This window comes from Pinus tabuliformis, chromosome 7 (genome assembly GCF_031772625.1).
Source record: "Pinus tabuliformis cultivar Carrire ecotype Pingquan chromosome 7, CPIR1, whole genome shotgun sequence".
NCBI lineage: Eukaryota > Viridiplantae > Streptophyta > Pinopsida > Pinales > Pinaceae > Pinus > Pinus tabuliformis.
Window position 1 is genome coordinate 1,567,153,611 of NC_142293.1, and position 19,613 is coordinate 1,567,173,223.

Below are 19,613 nucleotides of genomic sequence, written 5' to 3' on the forward strand. Positions count from 1 at the left end.
CAAATACAACCAACTTTAGTTCTTCCCTAGGTTTCATTAACAAACATTTCATACTATCTTTGGCTAACAACTTTAAGAATGTGAGATGACATTTTTCAATTTTGTTAACTTGGCATATAATCATGCATACACAACAAGTTTCTAAATGAAGTTTCTCTTGGCTTGGGGTATCTAAATGAAGTTCTTGTTTGGGGAGGCAATGAGGTTTGGATGTCTTATTAGGTTGTTGGAATGGAAACTTATATTTTTGGTTGTCTTTAGGCATGATACTTGATGCTCTTTATACGTTTGATGTTCCCTTTATCATTATGACCAATGTGAGCCCTATCTAGCCACTCCACGACATAGCAGGTTATCACTGGTTTTTTCCCTGTCGATAGGAGACTAGATCATTAGGTGGTGTCATAGGTTCAGGGAGAGCTACTTGCCTGTCTAAGGACTCCCTTTGAGATGGGGATTCTATAGTAGCTTCAAATGAGTTTGCTAGGTTTATGTGGATTCAACTCGGTGGATTTTCCTCCCTCCCCAAGACATCTATGTGGCAATCTGTTAATTATCCTGATTACATCTTAGTTTTCTATTCACAGTAACTAAGACAAAGACCCCTATTTGGACCTATATGTTGGCATTATTTAGTATTCGACAATGGGGAATGCCATCTTATTGGGTGACTTCAATGCTCAGTTTAGAGCTCTTTAGATACCTCTCCATGATCACTTAGAGGAGTTGTTTTACATTTAGGAAGCATATCCAAATTCAGAAGGATCAAATGGCTATGTGATGGTATCTCTGGGCATCTTACAAGTTATGGCAGGCACCTTTTGTAGCTTGGTGAATCTCATGATCGACTGATCTTAAGCGAGCTTCCCTACAACTTGGAGTCTCGCTTATTCATTTGTCAACTTCATGGTGGAGGGGCGAGTGTAGTAGATTATGTCTTTTCTAGTCAGGTTCTACTCTTCTTTACCCATCATTTCGCAGTGACTCCCATCACCCTAGTTAAGCACGCTCTTCTATCTTTCTCTATTTAGGCTAACAACCCCCCTCCATCTTGGCCCATCTTGGACCACTTCTCTTTGATGAGGGTGATCTCGACATCTTTGTATCCCATCTTTGCTAGATGCTCTCATCTCATTGCTTATTCTCATATCGAGATATTCAGAAAGCCATTGAGATGATCAAAACTAGCAAAGTAGTGGATGAGAAAGGGTTCTAGGAAGTAGGGTCTTTATGCTATGAATGACCACGTAATGTTATAAGAACTAGTGGAACCGGTTGATCCAATTGGATTGGAGGAAAAACCAATCCAATCAGTTGCTTTGAATTGGAGAAGGTTGATTTGGTGCTAAATCGACTTTTCTGTCACCAAATCGACTAATATTGTACAGAATCAGTTAATTCCATATGACATCTTATAATTCGACTAAGTACCCATAAAACTCAATTTAAAAAAGAAAACAATAATTTATGAGTGGGACAACCTAATACTCAACCCAGGGCCCTGCTAATGCTATGTAATCAATGGTAATGTTAAAATTATCCAAGTAAAAGGTTGAAAGTGAAAGATAAAGTAGAATGTCATTTTCGTTTTCATCCTTTTACTTAAATTTTTATCATTACCATTAATTGTTTCAAGATGTTTGAGAGTGGTTCCAACCTCATTGGATTTCTTATGAAGAAAGTAGAATTTTAGATCCCATTCAAAATTTAGTGTAGACTTAACAATTTTTAGGGTTTTAGGATTGGCAAGATTGCAATGTTTTCATTGAATTCTATCATGTATGAGGGTGTGGAACTAGCATTTAATCAAGATCACCAGGCCCTCTACATACCTCGATGTCGTGGCATTGATTATTGAACTCCTTTATAATGACCCTAGTAAAAATGTACCCTTCAACTCAAGAAAAATCATTGACTTTGTATGTTAAGTTTTTTCTATCTTAGTTTAATGCTTAAAGGGTGATATTGATGAAGAGGATCCTAATATAGGCAATGTTTTTGATGATATGTAGTTATTTGTCATAACATGATTTTTTTTGGGATTTTTGGGGCCATTTAGAGCCTCGTTATTGATGTATTTTTGGTTTAGAGATGGATGGCACTCGATGCTCTTTTGGTTATATGCATCCTTGCTATATGTATGAGAAACTTTGCATATTTGTTTATAATGGCTTGTAATCATATGGATGCACATGAATATGTATGTTATTTTTTTCAAACTTTGAATGTTTTCTACATATCTTGGTTGACTGGTTTTTTAGTCCGATTTTTGTTGGTTGTAGGATTCAATTTTAAAAACATTGTAACCACCTAGTTGACTTGTTAAACCATGTGGTCTCGATCGGTTATCCACCATCTTGGTCACATCACATTGTTTACGAACCCACAAATTATGCTCTAGTATGGATACTAACAACTACGAGATGTTCATGGTAGGCCACACATTTTCTAAACTTTATGCTATGGTCCTCCATTTGAAGCTCTCTAGGGAGCTTGATAGGAGACAACTTGGAGCTAGAGGATAGATTGGATTTTGACCTAAGCACTAGATCATTGATCACATCCTTCCACTTTTGGCCATCATTGAGGAGGTGCTACATCTCTCCTTGAAAGTTTACTGTTGCTTTGTGGACTTTTGAAAAGCTTTTGATTACGTTCCTTGATAGGCATTGTTTCGTAGACTTAGAAACATTGGTATCTCAAGGATGTTATTGATTGTTGTTTCGTAGACTTAGAGACATTGGTATCTCAAGGATGTTATTGATTGTTGTTTTGTAGACTTAGAGACATTGGTATCTCAAGGTTGTACCATTCGGGTCAAATAGGGTTTCCCCTTGTCCCCCACATTGATTGGGATCTACATGTAAGTGTTGGAGTCCTTTCATGAGCACATATAGGATGGAGACAGTGTTTTAAAAACCGTTTTGAAAAACCGGTAACCGGTCAAACCGGCCAAAAAACCCGGTCAGACCTTGCCTTTCGCCATTTTTGGGGCCCTAACCGGTGAAAACCGGCCGGTTTAGGACGGAACCGGCCGGTTTGTATCAAACCGGCCGGTTCTGTCCTAAACCGGCCGGTTTATGGCATGCCCACCGATTCATGCAAAAAGGCGTTGGTGGTTTGTGGTTTAGGGGTTTTGGGGGGGAGGTAAAGGTATTTTCCCTCCAAAAACACCCTCTCCAAGCTATAAGAGACCCCTCTCACTCTCATTTGTCTCACACAACTGATTTGGAGTGTTTGTGAGCTTGGAGAGTGTGGAGTTTTTGCTGAAGTAGTCATCTTGGAGTTGGAGTTGGAGCTATTTTGGAGATAGTGTGTAGCTGTCAGTGGAGTTGCCATCTTCAAGAGGAGGCTAAGGGAGCTAGTTTGCATTTCCAGGTAAGGATTTGCACTTGATAATTCCTCATTTGAGTCTGCTATCCATGATTTTTTTTTTTTGTGTTATAAACTTCTCACTTCTATGATCTATCATGTATGCTATAAACTCTCTAGTTCTATGCTATCAAATTTTGTCGCTTGAGCCTTGCATGCGCATTTGTTTTCCTACATTTATCTTTGGTTTTCCATTTTGCTTAGCTGCAATTTTTTTTTTAAATGGCAGATTTCTTTGCAAATTGTTATTATTTCAAGCAAACATGGCTCCAAAAGGAAAGGACAGTGCATGGACTCATTGTGATGTAATTGATGGAAAAATGATATGCAAATTATGCCATAAATCTATTGGAGGTGGGGGTATTCTTAGGTTGAAACAACACTTGGCTGGGATAAGAGGCCAAGTAAAGCCATGTGATGCACCAAATGCACTGTTAGGTCCTATTAGGGCAGAATACATTTCCAAGCTTGAAATTTTTTATGAGGATAAGGCTAGGGAGAAGGCCATCCAAGATGACATTGCAAGGAAGAGGGAATTAGTTGAAGCCATGAAAGAGAGTGGGTATGATGATTATGAGATTCAAGACTCCACTTCTATCCCTTCCACCAATGATCCCTTTCACTATGTTCATCCTTCTATTGGCCAACCATCAAAAGGAACAAAGAGAACAAACATCCAAAGTTATTTCTCATCTTCTGCCAACATTGCCTCTTCTAATCCCACTTCCTCCCAGCCAAGTTCTCAACCCACTTTGGATCAACATTGGAAAAGACAATGCAAAGAAACTTCTCACCAATACATTGCTAGATGGTGGTATGATTCAGATATCCCATTTAATGCTGCTCGCTCACCTTATTACCAAGCTATGTGGGACTCTGTTATCGCTGCAGGAAAGGGCTTCAAAGACCCTAGTATGCATGACTTGAGGGGAGCTCTTTTGCAAAAAGAGATATCTTCCATTGATGAGTATTTGGTTGATTTTAAAGATTCATGGCTCAAAACAGGTTGTTCCATTATGTCAGATGGATGGTCCGATGGAAAGAACCGCACTATCATTAATTTCCTTGTTTCTTGCCCTCAAGGAACCATCTTTTTGAAATTAGTTGATGCATCTGATAAGGTAAAGGATGCAATCCTTCTATTTGAGCTTTTGGGTAATGTTATTCAGGAAGTTGGGGAGCAACATGTTGTGCAGGTCATCACTGATAATGCCTCAAACTATGTTCTTGCTGGAAAGATGGTTGAGGCCAAATATAAGACCATATTTTGGACTCCATGTGCTGCACATTGCATAGACCTCATGCTTGAGGATATAGGCAAAGTGGAGTGGGTAAAAAACACTGTAGAGCATGCCAAGTGCATTACAAAATACATTTGCAACCACTCATGGGTATTGAACCTAATGAGGAAACACACTGGAGGCAAAGAGCTTGTTAGGCCTGCAATTACGAGATTTGCAACTCACTTCCTCACGTTGCAATGTCTCAATGGTCAACATAAAAACTTGCAGAAAATGTTTTCCTCTGATGAATGGTCTGAATCTCGGTGGGCTCGTAGACCAGATGGAAAAGACACCAAAAAGAAAGTGTTAGACACTTATTTTTGGAAAAGGTCTGTAGAGCTTGTGAAAATTACCGAGCCCCTTGTTAAGGTGCTAAGGTTGGTGGATGGGGAAAGATTGGCCATGGGCTACATTTATGAAGCTAAGGATCAGGCAAAGGAGCAGATACGGGCAGCTTACAAGGACAGGTTAGCTAAATATGGCCGTATATGGGAGATCATTGATAACAGATGGAACAATCAACTCCATCGTCCTATACATGCAACCAGGTATTTTTTGAACCCAGGGTATCACTATAAAAATCTGCTAGGAGATCAGCATGATGGGGAGGTCAGAGCTGGATTGATTGATTGCTTGGAGCGCATGGTCCCTAGCCATGTAGACCAGTTGGAAATACATAGACAACTTACTATTTTCAATATGGCAAGTGGTACTTTTGGCAAAAACTTGGCAAAGATGGCAAGAGATATGGACCAACCAGGTAAGCAATTCCAATTTCCATTTTGTTTTTCATTTCAAGTTAAAATTGTTTACGTTCTTGAATCTTTACAATTCAAATTATAAACTAAGTTACTAATTAATTTCTTTTTCTTTGCAGCACATTGGTTGGAGTCATTTGGTGGCTAGTGTCCTCAATTGCAAAGGTTTGCAATTAGAGTCCTCAGTCAAACTTGCAGTGCTTCAGTTTGTGAGCGCAATTGGTCTGTTTTTGAGCGCATACACACGAAGAAGAGAAACCGTTTGGAACAAAAACGGTTAAATGATCTTGTTTTTGTGCAATACAACCTTCGACTGAGGAGGAACCAAATGATGAGCAAATCACCTGATCTAGATCCTATTGTGTTGGACGATATGATCCAACATCAGAATGGGTGGAGGAGACTGAAGACCCTGTGTTTGAGGCTGATTTTGATATTGACATGGCTTTAGCGGGGGATGAGGCAGATGATGTGGCGGCATCAGAACCAGGATCAGTAGCAGCGTCAAGGAAAGGCAAGGAACCAATGGAAGGCACTAGTCGTGCAGGTCGACAAACTCGTGCTTCCATTAGGTCCACTTCTATTGTCATTGGTGGCATTGATACTGAGGGTGCAGATCAGGCTGAGGCATCCTCAGACTCTGAACCAGATGATGTCTATGTAGCTCCTGATGATGATCCTGTGTCTAGTAGTGGTGATGGACTTGATGATTGATCATGTGTACACTGTAGACTTGTAGTAGCCTAGTAGGCCAATGGCCTCATAGCTTGCAGCATTATTTTTGGACTTTATAGGCCATTTAGAGCCTCATTGCTTATGTATTTTGATATTTTGTCGATGATATGTATTGTACTCGGTGCCATTTTGATATATTCACCTTTACATGGTATATAAATGAGCAAACTTTGCATATTTTGTCTCTATTGGCTTGGAATCATGGTTTTACATCTTAAAAATAGTTTTGTTTCATTAAAAATTAATTATTTAATGTATTTTTTTAAAACCGGTTCGTTTAGACCAAACCAGTCCCGGTTAGACCGGTTCCGGTCGGTAAACCAGTTCATTAGGTGGACCGGTCCGGTCACCGGTTCCGGTTTTAAAAACATTGGATGGAGATGAGTGCCTTCTTCATTAGGCCTTGATTTATACTTTTCGTGGAGATGATTTGATCCTGTTAGCCTCAACCCTTAATGGGTTGCAGAGACAATTGGATGTCTCAGCGCTTTTTTGTGACCTTCGTTAGCTGATGTTCATCCTAGGTAAAACTGAGGTCACGATCTTCAATGGGCCAAAGAATATCCTTTTTGATCACCATTTATTTTTCAGAGTAGACATGATTGAGATAAAAAATTCATATACTTATTTAGGGGTGTCATTCACATGACCTTGCTTTAGCTTGTGTAATGCACTTCAACCTCAAGTCAACAAAGGCTATGGATCCTTGGCCCTTCTCAAATAGTAGTGTTTTTAAAACCATTTTCAGGACATATGGTCTAAGAAGTCTCTCACGGACACATTTATTTGGCCCACAGTTTATTTGGTTATGAAATTTGGGGACTTGGTTCATTGGAGTCTAATTGGTCTTCAACAAAGAGAGTACAGATCATCCTCCTTTGCTTATTCTCATACCAAGATATTCAGGAGGCCATTTGGATGATCAACACTAGCAAAGTAGTGGATGAGAAAGGGTTCTAGGTAGAACTCTTCAAGTAGGGTCTTTATGCTATGGATGACCACCTAATGTTATCAAAATTAGTGGAACGGTTGATCCAATTGCATTGGAGGAAAAACTAGTCCAACTGGTTGCTTTGAATCAAAGAAGGTTGGTTTGGTACTATATTGGGCATTTTGTCACTAGATTGACTAATATTCTACGGAATCAGTTAGTTCCATATGACATCTTATAATGCGACTAAGTACCCTCGAAACTCAATTTAAAAAATAAAACAATAATTTATGAGTGGGGCAACCTAATACTCAACCCTAGGACCTTGCTAATGCTATGTAATCAATGGTAATGTTAAAATTTTCAAAGTAAAAAGGTTGAAAGTGAAAGTTAAAGTAGAATGTCATTTTTGTTTTCATCCTTTCATGTAAATTTTTATCATTACCATTAATTGTTTCAAGATGTTTGAGAGTGGTTCCAACCTAATTGGATTTCATATGGAGAAAGTAGAATTTTGGATCCCATTCAAAATTTAGTAGACTTAACAATTTTTAGGATTTTAGGATTGGAAAGTTTGCAATGTTTTCATTGGATCCTATCATGTATGAGGGTGTGGAACTAGCATTTAATCAAGAGCACTAGGCGTTCTACATACCTTGTTGTCAGTGGCATTGATTGTTGGACTCCATTGTAATGACCCTAGTAAAAATGTACCCCACTCAAGAAAAATGACTGATTTTGATGTTAAGTCTTTTCTATCTGAGTTTATTGCTTAAAGGGTGATATTGATGAAGAGGATACTAATATAGGCAATGATTTTGAGGATATGCAGTTGACTCTTGAGGCCATTTAGAGCCTCGTTATTGATGTGTTTTTGGTTCAGAGATGGATTACACTGGATGCTATTTTGGTTATATGCATCCTTGCTATATGTATGAGAAACTTTGCATATTTGTTTATAATGGCTTGTAATCATATGGATGCACATGAATATGTATGTTTTTTTTTCAAACTTTGAATGCTTTCTACGTATTTTGGTTGATTGGTTTTTTGGTCTGATTTTTTGTTGATTCTAGTTTGGTTCACATTTTTGGGGTCAATTGGTTTGTGATGGGTTCAATTGTAATAACATTGTGACCACCTAGTTGACTTGTTCAACCATGTGGTTTGGATGGATTATCCACTGTCTTGGTCACATCACTGTTGAAATTTCTAACTCTAACACGTCATAAATTCTTCCTGCATTATCTGGTTTATTTCATCTACTTGTTTATTCCTTAACAAGTTATTTAACCATATAAATTCTGAAAATAAACACAAATGCAGTCTCAACTCATCTACAGATCATCAACTGAAATAACAGACAAACACACAGGGGACATCGTTATTTTTGGACAATCTTCCCCGAAAAAACCCAACTTGGGAAAACCAGTGCAATAGTTCTGAGGGTTTTATTATTACGTAACTTTATTGAGTACAACTAGGGTGCCAAACTGGGTCACCCAACAAAGATTTCTATCTGGCAGTAATACCTCTCTTCGGAAGCAAATATTTAGCAAGTCTGTCGCACGAAAATCCTTCCAACGCTTCTTTGAGGCTCTGCATCAACCTTGCTAGCCTCTGCGTAGCCCTGGAACCCTTTGCGTCAGCCCTCTGCTCCTCTGTGTCAACTCTCTGGCCTTCTGCGTCATCCATGCAAGCCCTGCTAGCCTCTGCGTAGTCTCTCTAGCCTTCTGCGTGGCTCCTGCTGGCTCTGCGTAGCCTCCTCAATCACTGCGCTGGCCCTTTGGCACTATCTCTGCCTCTCTTCTATGCACTCACTGCCCCTCGCTGCAACTTTGATCACTTGTTCGAATTTTCTCAGCAAACCCCGCTCCAGAAAATCGAACTGACTGATCAATCTTGGTGTATCTCCAACTGACCCTCAAGCCTCCTCTTATACTTTTCCTGTTGAGTCTTCAACGACCGAGATTAAATCTCTAATCAACGGCTAAGATTAGATTTGGCTTGATCCATGTCATTTAGAACATTCTCACCTAGTTTTATATTAATACCCATTAATATTTTAATTTTCCTAAGTTTAGACTTAGGAACTCCATTACAAATATTAATTATTTTAATATATTTCTAACCAGGTGGAATTTCCCCAAACCATTTTTGGGTCTTGGAGATCTCATTTTCTTTGGCCTCTCCACCAATTTTCATGGCTAGAGCACTTCTGATGCCACCCCAAATCAACACTCCCTCTTAGCGAGGAATGTGCTCTAGTAATGCTCCACCACTGAACATCACCCTGATCCAACACCGGTACCTGTGTTGATGCTTGGCCTGTTGCCCAACATCCTCTGCATTGTTGCCTCTTGTACTGCTGCCCATGGCTCTGCCACTGCCACTGCTACATCTGTACTGCGGGCTGCAACTCCCTCTGCATCTGTGTTGCCGCTGGTCCTTCCTCCAAACACCGCATCTGCATTGCAACTCTCTCTCATCATGTTGCATCGTGTTGTCCATAACACTACCACTGTTAATTGTTGAATAACTGATCTACCCAACTACTGGCATCCTTGTCAGGCTAGAAGCCCCTTGATGTTGAAGCTACCTCTGCTGCTATCCTGTGCTCTCTCTGCCGCCTCTGCGCTGCTGCAACACCTCTATGCCTCTCACACTACTGCAACCCTCAATGCTTTGCCAGAGACCAATGCACTCTAGCACTACCTTGTCGCTCCATCCGCATCTTGCTTCTACTGACATCTGTCATCCTGCGATTGTTTCTCAGGGCTCCTGTAGCCGGATATGATCCAAGAGTTTGGGTACCTCAAAGATCCAGCCATTCATCTTCTGTAGTCCCCCTGACTACAACTCGATGTCACCCTACCTCTTCTCTAGAGGTGCATAAGCACTCATGGCACAATCGTCATCCGTTTCAACTTCTTTCTCCACCTTAGCCGGAGCTGCCTTGGAGTCAGAAGCCTCTCCCTTATTCTTCTTCCTAGGACACTGGGTTGCATAATGACCCAACTCCCCACAATGGAAGCACTTTACCTTGGAGATGTCCTTCTTCTTCCTCTTCCCTTGCTGTCCCGCAGATGCCAGATCTGCATCCTTCTCCTCTTTCTTGATTCGACCTCCTTTGCTGCTACCCCCCGCCTTGGTCAGCCATCTGATCTCTTCTTGGCGAAGAGCTGTCCACATCTATTCCCATCCTGGAAGAGTTTCTCTGCCCAAAATGTTTTGGACAAATGTTTCCCAATCCTCAAAGGCTGCATTCAGGGCGGTGCTCATCATGAAATCTTGATCCAGCATGGACCCTATGGAGGTAAGTTGGTCCCGAATCTCTTGCAATTTGCTGAGGTATAGATCTATCTGCTCCACCTTTTGCATCTGATATGATCGCAACTGATTCTCCAGTAGCATCTTCCTTTGCACGAAAGTGCCTTGATACAATGTTGTCAAGGTATCCCACATCTCCTTTGTCGTGTTCTTCTCGGCAATATGCTGAACTGCATGATTCTTGACCCCATCAAGGATTATGCACATTGCTTGGCAATTGCATCCTCATACCTTTCATTTTCAGCTAGGTTGATTGGGATAGCCATGGTTCTCAAGGCGAAGCCCTTGATGCGATGTCTATCCAGAACAGACAGGGTCCTGGCCTTCCAGATGACAAAGTTGGAGGTCCCGTCCAACTTGTCCTGATCCCTCAGTTTGTTCATTCCATCTCCGCTTTTCTCCTGGACTCCCTCTGAGTCTCGACTTCCCTCCTGGAAGTTCTCTTCTAGGCTCCCTCTGAGTCTCGATTTCCCTCCCTCTCGAGTCTCCGATTTCCTCAGAAATCTTAGCTGTCGCTCTCTCCTCCATTGTCTTCTGCAACTGCAACTCAGATCTAGATTTCTTTGCTAGAAATCCCTCAAGGCAGTGGCTCTCGTTACATTGGTTCTGTCTTGTTAGGTATTGTTCTGCTTCGACAACAACAACACCCCACCAGCTTCCCAATTTGCAATCTGCCCACAGCTCCCTAGGCCCCAACCACTGAAGAAACTGAGCCTCTTAGCTCTGCACAATCCCGACAAGGTTGAATCGCTCCCCTGGCCAACTGCGTCAAGCCTGCCTGACTGAGTAAGATGACGTGGCTCTTTGTGAGCCTCTTCTGTCTCTCTCTGCCTCTCCGCTAGCCCTCTCTGGCTCGAAACGATGACGCAGGCCCTCTGCGTCACTCTTTCATTGCTGCCTTCTGCTTAGAAACAGTTTTGTCTCTCGGGACAACTATTTTTGCTGCAAATTTTCTGATTTAGCTGGTACCTTCAACTCTCCTGTGATCTACCATCCTTTGATACCATGTTGAAATTTCTAAGTCTAACACATTAGAAATTCTTCCTGCATTATCTGGTTTATTTCGCCTACTTGTTTATTTCTTAGCAAGTTATTTAACCATATAAATACTAAAAATAAACACAAATGCAATCTCAATTCATCTACAGATCATCAATTGAAATAACAGGCAAACACACAAGGGACATCGTTATTTTTGGACAATCGTCCCCGGAAAAACCCAACTTGGGAAAACGGTGCAACAGTTCTGAGGGTTTTATTATTAAGCAGCTGTCTTGAGTACAACTAGGGTGCCAAACTGGGTCACCCAACAGAGGTTTCTATCTGGCAGTAATACCTCTCTTCGGAAGCAGATATTCAGCAAGTGTGCGCCACGAAAATCCTTCCAACGCTTCTTTGAGGCTTTGCATCGGCCCTGCTAGCCTCTGCGTAGCCCTGGAACCCTTTGCGTCAGCCCTCTGCTCCTCTGTGTCAGTTCTCTGGGCTTCTGTGTCACCCACGTAGGCCTTGCTAGCCTCTGCGCAGTCTCTCTGGCCTTCTGCATGGCTCCTGCTGGCTCTTCGTAGCCTCCTCAATCATTGCACTGGTCCTCTGGCACTATCTCTGCCTCTCTGCTATGCACTTACTGCCCCTCGCTGCAACTCTGATCACTTGTTCGAATTTTCTCAGCAAACCCCGCTCCAGAAAATCGAACTGACTGATCAATCTTGCTATATCTCTAACTGACCCTCAAGCCTCCTCTTATACTTTTCCTGTTGAGTCTTCAACAACAGAGATTAAATCTCCAATCAACGGCTAAGATTAGATTTGGCTTGATCCATGTCATTTAGAACATTCTCACCCAGTTTTATATTAATACCCATTAATATTTTAATTTTCTTAAGTTCAGACTTAGGAACTCCATTAAAAATATTTTATTTTAATATCTCTCTAACTGGGTGGAATTTCCCCAAACCATTTCTGGGTCTTGGAGATCTCATGTGCTTTAGCCTCTCCAATTTTCATGGCTAGAGCACATCCGATGCTACCCCAAATCAACAATCACATGGTTTACAAACCCACAAATTGGGCTCTAGTATGGATACCAACAACTACGAGATGTTCATGGTAGGTCACACATTTTCTAAACTTTATGCTATGGTCCTCCATTTGAAGCTCTCTAGGGAGCTTGATAGGAGACAACTTAGAGCTATAGGACAGACTGGCTTTTGACCTAGCACTAGACCATTGATCATATACTTCCACTCCGAGCCATCATTGAAGAGGTGCTACATCGCTCTTTGAAAGCTTATTGTTGCTTTGTGGAATTTTGAAAAGCTTTTGATTACATTCCTCAGGAGGCATTGTTTCAGAGACTTAGAGACATTGGTATCTCAAAGATGTTATTGATTGTTGTGATGCGCCTATATGATTCGATCCTTGGTTGTACCATTGGGGTCAAATAGGGTTTCCGCTTGTCCCCCTTAATGATTGGGATCTACATGTACGTAATGGAGTCCTTTCATGAGCACATATAGGATGGAGATGAGTGCCTTCTTCATGAGGCCTTGATTTATGGTTTTCGTGGAGATTATTTGATCTTTTTAGCCTCATCCCTTAATGGGTTGCAAGGACAATTGGATGCCTTGGCCCTTTTTTGTGACCTCCGTCAGTGTTCATCCTAGGTAAAACTGAGGTCATGATCTTCAATGGGCCAAAGAAGATCCTTTTTGATCACTGTTTATTTTTCAGAGTAGACATGATTGAGATTAACAATTCATATACTTATTTAAGGGTGTCATTCACATGACCTTGCTTTAGCTTGTGTAATGCATTTCAACCTTGGGTCAACAAAGGCTATGGCTCCTTGGCCCTTCTCAGATAGTAGTGTTTTTAGAACCATTTTCAGGGCATATGGTCTTAGATGTCTCTCATTGACACTTTTCTGTGGCCCACAGTTTATATGGTTATGAAGTTTGTGGACCTGGTCCATTAGAGTCTAATTGGTCTTCAATAGAGAGAGTATAGATCATCCTCCTTTGCTTATTCTCATACCGAGATATTTAGGAGAGGCCATTTGGATGATCAACACTAAGGTGGTCTCATTGCTTGACCCCATTACACACTTCACCATTAGATGCATGCTCTTCGGATCGCTTTGGGCCAGTTTAGAGTTGCCTCTCATAGACTATGGATTGAGATTGATCGATTAGATAAGATTTGTTGGCTGTTCCATCTTTGAAAGTTTGAGACTTAGGAGCTCAATTTATTATGAGGTTTGTGGATAGTTATACTGTCTTTTCAGAGAGCTACAAATGTTTGGCAATTTCTTTAGGTACCCTAACAAATGATGCTTGGCCTTATACACGTAGGAGGTCTTCCATCTTCGCTTTTATATACTCCAGCCACATCCACATCCATGACCAAGGTCCAACCCCCACACAACATATCACTTTCTTTTTTATGGTGCTCTCAACTAGGGGCAGATTGATAGAGATGACGCCAGATCAATAAGGACATGGGGCACTATTTCTATCTCTGTGAGACCCTGGTGGTAATACTAAACTAGGCTTTGCATTAGCAGACATACCAGTCACTAGATGATATATTCTAGAACACAACAATGATATTTTCCTTCCAGAAAACAATATGACACATATTCTATTTCCTCATCTAATTCTTCTATTAGTTTTAAAACCCAACAACTAATTTAATGAAATTTCAGAAATGAAAGAGCTGAACCTGAACTTTCAGAAGACATTCATCAAATATACTGAGTTTTTTAACTGAATACGCAGTCGAAAATAAACTTGAAGACACAAACCCATAAAATCAATACACCAGAAATTTACCCATGAAACCCCAACTGGGAAAAACCTGCAAACTTGTGTGTTCTTATTATGCTTTAGGGAAATATTCAGAAAAGGATTACCAAGAATAGGGAAGACTTTCCTTCACTTAGCAAAACACAAACTGACCTGTGCCCTTCTCTTCCTCTCTGTCTGGCTGCCTGCGCATTGTGCGAAAATCGTACAGGTTCGTACGACCTGAGTATGGCCCCTCTACACAACAGAAATCGGCCTGGCTGAAGATGAACGTTGGCTGAAAATTTTGAGGCTGTTTGACCTCTATTTTTTGCCCTAGTTGCGTTGAACTGAAAACCCTAGGTGCTGAACTAAACACCCTTTTTCCTGCTGAGCTGAACACACAAGTTGTCTAGCGCATAATGAGCCAAGTCTGCACCCTTTTCCTCCTTTGAAGTCGACCTGGGCCCACCATCCCGACGAATGGTTGAGCTTAGATCTCAATGGATATAGGAAAATTTTATTGAGATAAAGTGTAAACTGTGCCTTTGGCCTACTTGTGGGTCCCCCTGGTAAATTTAGTGCACCTCTAAATTTAGCTGAACCCTTCCTCCTCTAACTCCATATTAACATCTTCTTCTGGATTGACATCTATTTTGAGTTTCTCCATTCGTCCTTGGATGTTAGAATGGTTCCAGTCAGTGTTGCAAACATCTCGATAACAACCCGATTTTATCTCGAAATCATGATTTTTTGGCCTAGCCGATGTTTGCCTTTTTTTAAAGATATTTTAATGGTATCTTAATTTTGCCGATGTTTGCCGATTTTTTACCGATATTTTCCCCATTTTCCTGATTATTTGGAGTTCTGGACCCTTGCCGATTTTATCCCGATGCCGATGTTCACAACATTGGTTCCAGTGGACAAGGATACCCTGGTTTCATTCGCGCCATAGACTCTAGATCCACTCACCTTGTACATCTCTCTTGTGGATTATCTCTCTATCTTCAGGGTTAGCTTTCTAGGTTTTAGATTAGACTTCTATTCTACTTTACGTTCTGTGTGGCTTGGCTGAAGATGAATGCTGGCTGAAAATTTTGAGGCTGTTTGACGTCTCTTTCTTGCCCTAGTTCTGCTGAACTGAAATCCCTAGGCGCCGAACTGAACACCCTTTTTCCTGCTGAGCTGAACACACAAGTTGTCTAGTGTATAATGAGCCAAGTCTGCACCCTTGTCCTCCTTTGAAGTCGACCTGGGCCCATTATCCTGACGAATGGTTGAGATTAGATCTCAATGGATGACAAAGATCACTTCAATTTTTGACTATAGGAAAATTTTAATTTTCCTAAGTAAAATTAATGAGATAAAGTGTAAACTGCGCCTTTGGCCCAGTTGTGGCCCCCCCTCCTAAATTTAGTGCACCTCTAAATTCAGCTGAACCCTTCCTCTAACTCCATTTAACATCTTTTGGATAGACATCTATTTTGAGTTTTCTTTATTTGGCCTTGGATGTTAGAATGGTTCCGGTGGACCAGGCTAGCCTGGTTTTCATTGGCGTCATAGATTCTAGATCCACTCACCTTGTACATCTCTCTTGTGGATCATCTCTCCATCTTCAGGGTTAGCTTTCTAGGTTTTAGATTAGATTTCTATTCTATTTTACTTTCCGTTTCTTGCTTTTATATAGGAGCCCTAACAGTCCCATTAACTTACTTCCTTGGTCATTTGTTGGACATTAATAGATTTATCTTTATCTTTATTGAAAACAATTTAGAGCACTTCCACTAATATCTTCCTCGTCATGATTTTATTTGTCGTGGCCCACAATCCTTTTGGCTCTGTACTGAATCCATCTCTTCAAAATGGCCTTTTGGAAGACATGGTATTCTTATCTTCTGCTTTGACCCTCAACATCCTGGACTTGAACCTTCAATTCTACTTATTCTTCCTGCTAATTTTATCTGAGATAATTTCTTTCCCTCAAGCTGCATTTCCTTAGTTTCCTCTTACAGTCCTCCTTGAATCATAGGAATGAGATGATTCATATCCTACTCTTCTTTATCTTGAGGTTGGGTGCTCTAAGCCTTGCAGCAGAATTTAATCCACTGAAATCCCTTCATGAGGATGAATCTTCTCAAACCACACCCATGGTCACCTTGCTGTCAGTGCCTCTTGATTATTATAAAATATCATCTTCCTTTAACCATCTCCAGTTTCAAAAAATGTTTTCTGTTCTTATTTCAATTGAGAAACTAAGGTCAATCGGCCAATGATTATTACTTATCAACCTGTAAGAATTCCGGATTAATTCAGAATTGAACATGCTTTTTGTTTTTCTTAATTTATATAAACATTGGCTAAATGTCGTTGCATAAATTGCATGAATTGGTTTTGGGGTTTTCAGTATTTTGTGAGAAGACGTGTCCTATTACCATTGTATGGCAATTGTGCCTTTCCCCAACCTGGGAATATTACAATGCTATGTAGCTGGCTTACAACACTCGAGGAAGATCCCTTCAGGTGAGAAGCTGCATGTGAAGGATATCTATTCTGCTGAAGTCACCCACGACTTACACCTATCCCCAACTGCTTTAGATGGTTCACTTGCATGAGTGAGACAGCTCCTGAGGGACAAAATGTATCTTTTGGGAGATTTGAATCTTTGTGGGCAATGTGAAACACCCCCACTTTATGATCCAATCTGTTAAAAAATTGTATATTATAGAGAAATGAAACACAAAATATTGCGGAAACACAAACACAGAAAACACGTAAAACAAGAGGCACGGATATATGCAGTTCACCTAATTTGGGTTACATCCACGGCAAAACAGTCAGTCCTTCCTTTTATATTATCCAGCAAAATGAAGAGAGACAACCTACAACAAATCTGCTGTAATTTCCTCTTCGCTCTCATACAATCTCCTCTCTCTTTCTCGCTCAGAATGATAATACCCAGCCGCAATACAATTCCCTCTAAGTCAGGAAGATAATCAGGCTCCACACCCAACACAATCAAACCCCTCATTGGTGGTTTTGCAGTTTATATTTTAGCTTGAGTTTCCTTATTTTATTGCATGACTTGCGATTGTTGTCATAATGCCCTGTCCAGTTGTCCAAAATAAAATTGGGACACTGCTTTATGTACTTTTCTTAGGTATGTTCTTATTTGCTTCTGTGTTGCTTCAGATTGATCTACTGGTAGCTAGCAATTCTACATTCTTTTACTTCAACAGTAGATTGTATATTTGGTAAACTGTCAACTAGTTGGGTTGACCTTGTTTTTTTTGTTACCAGTGCAGGATTTCTGTATGTTTTTCATGATATTTATTGTATGCATCATTGCATGTAATATAGCTATGGGTTTGGTTACTCAGTGATTGGATAATGTAATGTTTAGATTATGTGTATTTGTGTTGTCTTAAGAGTATGCTTCTGGCTTGGACTGCTACTTCTTTCCTTGGCATTATAAGAACTGCATATTTTAAGTTATAGGGGTTAAATTGCTTCCTAAATTATGATGCTTTCTAATTTTCAAAAGAGAATCTGTACATTTTCTCATTCTTTGTTTACATTTTATAAAAATGGCGTAAATGTCCCACCCAGCAAAGTATTGACTGCAGGGAAGTGAATCAATATTTATTTATCCAGAACTTAAAGATTTAGTATTTACTAAAAGTTTCACACTTCTTAAAGAATCAATTTCTATTTACAAAAGTACCCTACAAAATATTGGGTACAGAATGAAGCCCCTGCTGTTGTCTACTATTGTGGGTTTTCTTTTGCAGAGTTTCACTTAAAATATGTACAAAATTTTAATGATTTTCCCACTGATATTTTGAAAATTTAAAATTTCACAAAATAATTCTTATAAAAGATAGCTGTGGAAATATTTACCAAGCTCGACTTCAAAATTGTGGTCACCTGAGGACATTAATAAAATTATCTTATCTTATTGTATCTTATCTTAGTGAGCTGTCTCCTAACTTTTACTATAGCGAATCTGACACTGAAGAATTGGAATCATCCCTATCTCTAATTTCTTCTGTTCGCTGGAGATTGTGCCCAGAATGGCCTGTATCTTTGTATGTGCTCATATTACTCACCCAGAAGGTTGTTACAGTCTTCTTCCTGCCCCCAGGTGATGCTGAGGGCATGAAACAGTATCGCTGTCTGTTTCAGAGGGGTTTGATCATTGCTTCCAGAAGGTTGTCACATTCTTTTCTGCTTCTAGGTGATGTTCGAGTCTCCTGAATCCCTCAGTGTGTGGTGCTTGGAACTTGGGCACTGGCGGTTTACCATGGTTCCCATTCATTGACACCTGTGAAGTGTCCGCGTGTTTCCCTTGGATGGTTGTAACGAAAAAAAATATCAGACTAGGCTAAGCTTCCTATGTTAGAATACCTCTTGAAATTTAGTTTGTGGTATTGTTCTCCTAAAGAACCTTACCAAATTCACTATTGATAATACTTTCGCAGGGGGATGTGATCTAGCCATGGGATGAGAATCCCAACCTCATGCTGATGCAACTCCTCCATTGTTGTTCTTTCCTTATCAAGTTCTCACAGAAAAAATTGGAACACTATTAGAGCTGAAAACCAAATCCAAAACTGATCTGTCTCACATATGAGAAGTTTGATGCTGGGTTTGTCAAATCTGATAAATCGTTCACACTTTTAGTTTTATCTACTAAAACTAGGACGGGAGAGGTGATAATTTTGAACTTGCTTCTAAAATTTAGTCCATCAGCGTGGGCTTTTCAAGGAGTTGTTCCTTTCCTCTGATGCCTTCTTTTATTAAAGGCCTCCCTTGCCTAAATGAATGGGTCCACCAGAACAAGATGAAGAGTGGCTAAAGACCTAGATTACATGCCTTGCTAGCAAATTTAAAGAATACAAGAATTAACAAAGCAATTAAAATAGGGCATCAAGTAGAATTTTTAGGGCTGTCCCAAGATGGACCAACATGGGAAGAAAGGTTTTAGCTAAGGGTGATGAAGCTAACTGGGAATATAATACGGTCACAATGACTTTCATTTACTCAAGCCCCCTAATTGTTCCATAGGCCCCTTGTGTTCTTCAGATTTATATGTTGGTAGTCCAAGAACAATCTAGCCACTTTTCTTGTGTTCTTCTGAAGTTATATGATTTCATATAGTTCAAACATAAGGCTGAATTACAAACCGAATAAGCCATTTGCACCTAACCTTGCATTTTTACAAATGCAAGATGATTTTAAAGTTATTGAGTATTCCCATTAAAATTTTGTCCATATATTTATAAAGGAGAAGTATTACATTTTGTATTCTCTTACTGTGCGTGTTAAAACATTTCGTTTGTGTAGTTTCCATGCTTCTACGATATGCTGTATTTTTGCATACACAATTATTCATAATTTCATATACACATTTCTTAAAAATGTT

At 40.2% G+C, this 19,613-nt stretch overlaps 1 protein-coding gene across 9 annotated transcripts in view; it reads left to right on the top strand.

The window, feature by feature from the left end:
* Positions 1–19,613, top strand: part of LOC149254045 (glycine-rich protein) — a 318,254-nt gene that overhangs the window by 42,270 nt on the left and 256,371 nt on the right. The gene's annotated exons all lie outside the window — the stretch shown is intronic.